This window comes from Pinus tabuliformis, chromosome 9, assembly GCF_031772625.1.
Source record: "Pinus tabuliformis cultivar Carrire ecotype Pingquan chromosome 9, CPIR1, whole genome shotgun sequence".
Classification (NCBI taxonomy): domain Eukaryota; kingdom Viridiplantae; phylum Streptophyta; class Pinopsida; order Pinales; family Pinaceae; genus Pinus; species Pinus tabuliformis.
Window position 1 is genome coordinate 1417588299 of NC_142307.1, and position 7233 is coordinate 1417595531.

Consider the following 7233-nt stretch of genomic DNA (forward strand, 5'->3'; position numbering starts at 1 on the left):
TATTCCTATTTTTCTGTAAATTTAAAAATGATTTTCTAATTTCTAGAAATCTTATTTCTAATTTTCCATTGGCTAAGAGAGTCTTGATGGGGCTCTTTTATTTTATGTATTTGTTAGTGCATGACAAAATATTAAAAAAAAAAAAGAGTCTAATTCTGTAAGTGGCCATTACATCGATTAGTGCTATCACATTGTTACTGCTATGACCAATGATGCCAAAACTAATATGGTTTCGAGTCCCTTACGTAGGTGAGGGGAGTTGGGCTCCATAACATGTGCAAAGTGTGGAGGTGCAGAGGAAGAAATGAGGGGGTGGAGGGGGGACGATGCTCCTCCACACCTCCACACTATGCACAATGTATTAATGTTTCAGGTTATAAATGCTCATATCAAATTCTTCCAAATATTGGAGCCCTCTTGTTGGCTTGATGGGGCCTGACCCAAGTTTAGAAGTGAATTAGCCGAACAAATCCCGAAACTATCAGCCCTTTCGGCAACAGTCTGCAGTGCGCAGACTGAGGTCTCACCCGAGATAGTATGGGAGGGTGCTGGAACCAGGTTTCCGCACCCTAGGGATGTCTTGATATATTTATTTAATATAATTATAAAATATTATATATTATTATTATTATCCATTTTTAAGGTCACGACCAAGCCAGACAACAAATTTGTGTATGAGACCTTGTTTGTGGGACAAGGGATCCACCTCCGCGCAGTGATTTGACTCCAAATTTGTGTATGAGACCCCTTGTTTGTGGGACAAGGGACCCATTTGACTCCCAAACCCCGCCTTGGCGCAGCGATTTGACTGTTATTATACAAATTATACATTATTATTATTATCCATTTTTAAGGTCATGGCCAAGCCAGACACCAAATTTGTGTATGAGACCCTCTTGTTTGTGGGACAAGGGACCCACCTCCGCGCAACGATTTGACTCCAAATTTGTGTATGAGACCTCCGCCCCCTGGTTTGTGGGACAAGGGACCCACCTCTACGCAGCGATTTGACTCCAAATTTGTGTATGAGACCCTTGCCCCTACACAGCGATTTGACTGCTATTATACAAATTATACATTATTATTATTATCCATTTTTAAGTCACGGCCAAGCCAAATTTGTGTATGAGACCCCCTTGTTTGTGGGACAAGGGACCCACCTCCACGCAGCGATTTGACTCCAAATTTGTGTATGAGACCCTTGAGCAGCGATTTGACTGTTATTATACAAATCACCAAATTTGTGTATGAGACCCCCATGTCTCTGGGACAGCAAATCACCAAATTTGTGTATGAGACCCCCTTGTCTCTGGGACAAGGGACCCACCTCCGCTTAGCGATTTGACTCCAAATTTGTGTATGAGGTCCGATTTGACTACTATTATACAAATTATACATGCAGCGATTTGACTACTAAGTCTACGAAGACATACATACTCTACCCCCACCTCTTAGGAGGAAATACATGCTCTTAACCATTAGACCCACTCGCGTTGCATTGTGTCAATGATGAGATTTAAAGTTTAAATCATATTAACAAAAAAATATTAATTTTATTTTTACATGTTTATTTAATATAATTATAAAATTACCATACAAATCATGCAATAACATATCTTACAAATTATATAAAATATATAAATTTTTTCAAATAATTTTAATTTACATATATCAAATACATTTACTAATATAACTTTTTAATTCTATTCACTATTATTATTAAATAAGTTTATTTTTACTTATTTACTTCCTATAAATATAAATTTATGTAATAATAAATAATTAGTAAATTATGTAATAATAAATAATTCGTAAATTATTACTATTTGTGGTTTATATATATTAACTGTACTAATTCTATTCACTTATTTTACTAAATTTAAATTCACTTATTTTACTAAATTTAATAAATATTTATCTATATATAAGTTCTCTTAAACCATTCCATAAGAACAAGGACATGAACCAATTGGAAAATATAATGTGGTAAATAAAATGCGACCTACCACCTATGATCTTTAAATTATCCAACGACACATGGGCATATCTGCAAAAGAAGCACACCTATCGAACGACATGAGGTCATTATGCTTCTGTTTGCTTTTAAATATTGTCTTTTTAATTCACTACGTTTCAGCTTGTTTTTTATAATAATGTTTTTCCGGGAGAAGACATTTAAGTCAGAATGATGGGTGTGTAGCTACACTCTAAAATTATTTTAGATACATCTTAATTTTTATCAAAGCAATCGAGTTATTTTATATTCATCATATTATTTTTTAATGGAAGCCAGCAAGTTAATTAAGTTATTAATTTATTTTTATTTTTTTGGGAATGAAAGTAAGAGAAATTTTCATATTTCATAGATGGTATTCTCAATTTTGATTATGGGACTTTGCCTAAGGGAATTGAAGAGAATCAAATTTATGATAAACAAAAACTATTAACAATATCAAATAATTTTATATCTAGTTCTAAACTATTTGAGCTTTCTTGGGATTAAAGCTGAATCTAAAATAGTAATATGGTAAATTCAAAATCTAAAATAGTAATATGGTAAATTCAAAGCTAAATGCATAGTGGTGATATTGATTTTCGGTAAGAATAAAAGGTTTAGCAGTTTATAAGATATGGTAAATATAATAAGGCCTAAAATTATTAGTATGTGCCTGGCTAGGGACTATAGTAAATTATTAGTATGTGCCTTGCCAGGAAATATAGCACTCGCAGCCTCCAAGTCAAAGTTTGTTGAATTTCCATTTTTTTGCCAAGTTTTGCAATTTCCTTGGGACTAAAGCTAAATCTAAAATAGTAATGTGGTAAATTCAAAGCTAAATGCATAGTGGTGATATTGATTTTCGGTAAGAATAAAAGGCTTAGCAGTTTACAAGGAATGGTAAATACAATAAGGTGTAAAACTAATACTATGTGCCTCACTAGGGACTATAGCAAATTATTAGTATGTGCCTTGCCAGGGACTATAGCACTTGCCTCAAGGTCAAAGTTCGTTGAATTTCCATTTTTTGCCAAGTTTTTCCAATTTTAACCAAATTTTCAGGAAAATGTTGAATATTCCTATTTTTCTGTAAATTTAAAAATGATTTTCTAATTTCTAGAAATTTTATTTCTAATTTTCCATTGGCTAAGAAAGTCTTGATGGGGCTTTTTTATTTTTTGCATTCATTAGTGCATGGAAAATTATTTGAAAAAAAAAAAAACTAATTTTGTAAGTGGTCATTTGGTCGATTAGTGCTATGACATTGTTACTGCTATGCTCAATGATGCCAAAACTAATATGGTTTCAAGTCCCTTACGTAGGTGAGGGGAGTTGGGCTCCATAATATGTGCAAAGTGTGGAGGTGCAAAGGAAGAAATGAGGGGTGGAGGGGGGAAGGGGCTCCTCTGCACCTCCACACTATGCACAATGTATTAACGTTTTAGGTTATAAATGCTCGTATCAAAGTCTTCCAAATCTCGGAGCCCTCTTCTATCATATTGTTTATCACCCAACAATAAGCTTTGATCTAATACTAGATCTAAAAAAATCGATCAATTATCGTATTGTTTTTCTAGAAATTTTTACTTAGGAGTTTCAAGATGAAGAACCATGTTATGACGATCTTAGCTATCATCTCATTTCTGGAAGCGATAGGTTCTTCTTCCTCTGCACTCTGCACAATGTTTTAAATGGAGATTTGTTCATCGGTTTTAACTACAAGACGCATTTGACAAGTATTTGAAAATGCACGTATGATAATTTGCATACGTGCAGACATGAGCTTGTATTATTTCCCACATACCAAGCAAAGCTAATGTAAGCTAATCTGATACCCCATGTGCAAGGTGATGAAACCGAGTAACTGTGTGCCTCATTTCTATAAGTATTCTTTAAAACCCTTTGATATCTACATCATTAAGGGGCCAAAAACGCCATCATTCTTGTCTCTCAAAATGGCACAACTTTATTCCACCCTCATTCCATTGACACATCCATTAGAACTGCCAATATAATGTTTTGAAAATATGGAACATCACTAACTATTTCTACCATGTTTCAAAGTGTAGAAATAGCTCGAAATTTGCAGTTGCTAATGAATTCAGACTAAAAACAATAGACACAAATTTCTTCGACTCAATCTGCGGAAAGGAAAACATACAATAGAAACACATGCAACAACATGCAATCATTAGATCACAATGAACACAGTGTTTTCCTGGGAACCCAACTTGGAAAAAACTTCTCCTCTATTGTGTATTAAATCATATGAGAATATGGATCTATTGCAATGACTGCTTCAATCCTTGAAGCTCTCCTTGCACTACAATACTGATCTCCTGCTCTTTGGCTTACTCTGACTAACACTTAGCCAAAATATGCCTCAGCCTTCCTCTTATTTCCTTGCACAATCCTTAAGGAAATTTGATCCTAGAAGAAAGGGAAATTCCCTATTTCCTTAAACATATCCTAGATGAATTGTTCACCTGCTCCAATGCAAAACCTGTACACCCAACTAATATACAATTAATGATTACGATGTGCCTTTTCCTCCACCTCAACTAGGCAATTCAAATTTCATGCATGACTAGGGCTATTTTTAGTAAATTGATTAGGTAACTAAGAGATCAATGAGTTAACAATAGTTACTACTACCCAACTGAACTCCTACTAACTCTATTCATGACTAGAGCTCAAATAACTGAGTTTCACTAACTATAACTCCACTAGATTACTAGATTTTAGCATTCAAATGATGCACAACTCTAAAGTTTACTTCTAGCCTACAAACTTGAATTGACTGACTTAACTGAGTGACTTGGCCATGTCATTCCTGCTAACCGTAACTCAGGTCATCCTACTGATGTGGAATTCCAAATTTCTCCATTTGACGAAGGCACAAGTCAAATGAAACCTTTTCTTGCTACAATTTAACACTCCCTCTTAGTAAGAAAAGGATTTTGAACAACCCTGTCCTACTCCAGTGTAGGAATGTATTGTAACACAACTAAAAGTCCCTCTCACTATTGTTATTGCTACTGCAACAACTACAACTAAGTGTTGAATAATCAAGGGGAAAGTAGTCATAGTAGGATTCTTCTAGGCTTGATAACAATTTGTGAAGCTCTTTTACAATTTATCTTGTTAGCTTAATATTCTTATTATTATTATTAATGCATGTGTATTTACTTCATCAAACTGCTACCAAAAACATAATAACAAGAACACAAGATGTTGGATCTCTGCCAGCAAGACCTCTCTCTTTTAGAGAGGAAAACCCTCTCGTAAGCTTCTCTTATTGAAGCTTCTTATTTATCAATGCCAAACCCTAGACCCTTTACAAGAATATCCTCCAAGCACAAGTCAAGTCCTTTCTTCTTCCGACACTTTGTTCCCTGGCACTTCGTCCTCCTTCTTTCAGCACTTTTTTCTTCTTACAACTATTGATTGTCTTTGTTGCACTTTCTCTAGAAGAGACACTTATCCTTGATCTTTAGTGAGACCCTTTACTTGTGATCATTCCTTCCTTCCTCTTAACCAACCGAGCTCCTTCTTCAAGGTGTAGTTGCATAATTGATATGACTGTCCTACAGCGCTAAATTCTCACACGTGTGGGAGGTTTCCTTGAGTATTTGGTTCATTTCTTCTTCAATTGAGAGAGTCTCTTCTTCACTCTAGTGGGAGGCATTATAAGCCTAAGTTTCAAGCCCAAACAATGAGAAGTATGAGACTATTATGTTTCTACTATTATGACCGCGGAGATGCCTCCTTTTCTCGTACTTTTCAATCTTTAAGAATTCACATAAGAGAAACCGGATTGGCAATCCATCTATTATAGCATAATAGTAACCAACATTGTTCATATCAAGGCCTTAACTAACAACTCTATCTCTCATAAGATCAGTGCACAATGTTGGCAAGACCAATGACTTGTAGACACCTTAGTCATTGTCTCTGTAGACACTTTTTCTTCAATTATCTAGCTCCGATACCATGTAGAAATTTTGAATAATTTAACACATATTCATAGAGATTATCCCGATCATACAATTATAAGCGGAACATGTATAATACATAATCTCCTCTACGTTGATCATCAATTTACAGAAGCAGAAACATCCACAGGCACACATAGAAGCATCAATCAAATCAAATAAACACAGTATGTATCCCGGGGAAAGCATCTCGCTAAAAACCCCACACTATCTGTATATTATATTGATTGAATCATGTAACAATACAAAGCATAATACTTCTCACAAGTATCTCCACCTGTTACACACAATACAGCTCAGATTTGATCTCCAAATCTCTCCCGCTGCTTGCCTGCCTCCACTGCTCAAACCTGCTCGAGAACTGATGAGAATAGCTTCCCAAACTCGATTTTACACTACAAAATAGTCACCCACACTATGTTGGACGTGAGCAACAACTATAATATCATGAAGATACGTGAGCAAACTCATTGGCATACTCAATCCTTTGATTGTGCAAATCATCATGCACAGCTATAGTCACAACTGATAGCAATCTGATCCTCTAACACCTGTCCCTGCTGAACTGAACATGCACTGACATGCAACTGAGTTAATTGATGTATTCTATAGTTGCATTATGAGTTAATAACTTGTGAATTAATTAATAACTAATTCACCCAACTCATCTTTAGTCTATTGATCAGTTAGACTAAATACAACCAGTTTAACAAAGCTAAACTGAACACAACTCCATCAACTGTACCTCCAGTCCACTAAACTCAACTCACTTGAGTTCTAACTGAAGTCATGCATGCAACAACTCAACTGACTCATAAGAAAAACGAATTTCCTTCTGACAGCTGCATGTGCCACTTCCGTAGCTCAAACTGAAGTGCTCCAAGAGAATAAGATTAAGTTTATAGTCCAAATATTATTGTGAGATAATAATATTTGACTTTTCTATTTTTGACTTTGATCACTCACACTGTGATCACTCACACTGTAATCACTCACACTGTGATCACTCACACTTTCATCAAAAATAGAAGTCCATCTATTTTTCCCAACTTGATCAATCATCCATAGACATGATCCATATGTCTAAAAATAGACATAGTCTAAAAATAGACTTGCGCCAAAAATAGCCTGCGGGCCCACTTAGTGAAGGCGACTCTTTTCACTAAGCTCCATCATCTTGTTGCACTCTCAACAAGCATTTCTTGTTGCACACTTTTCAACACTCCCTCTCAACAAGAAAGG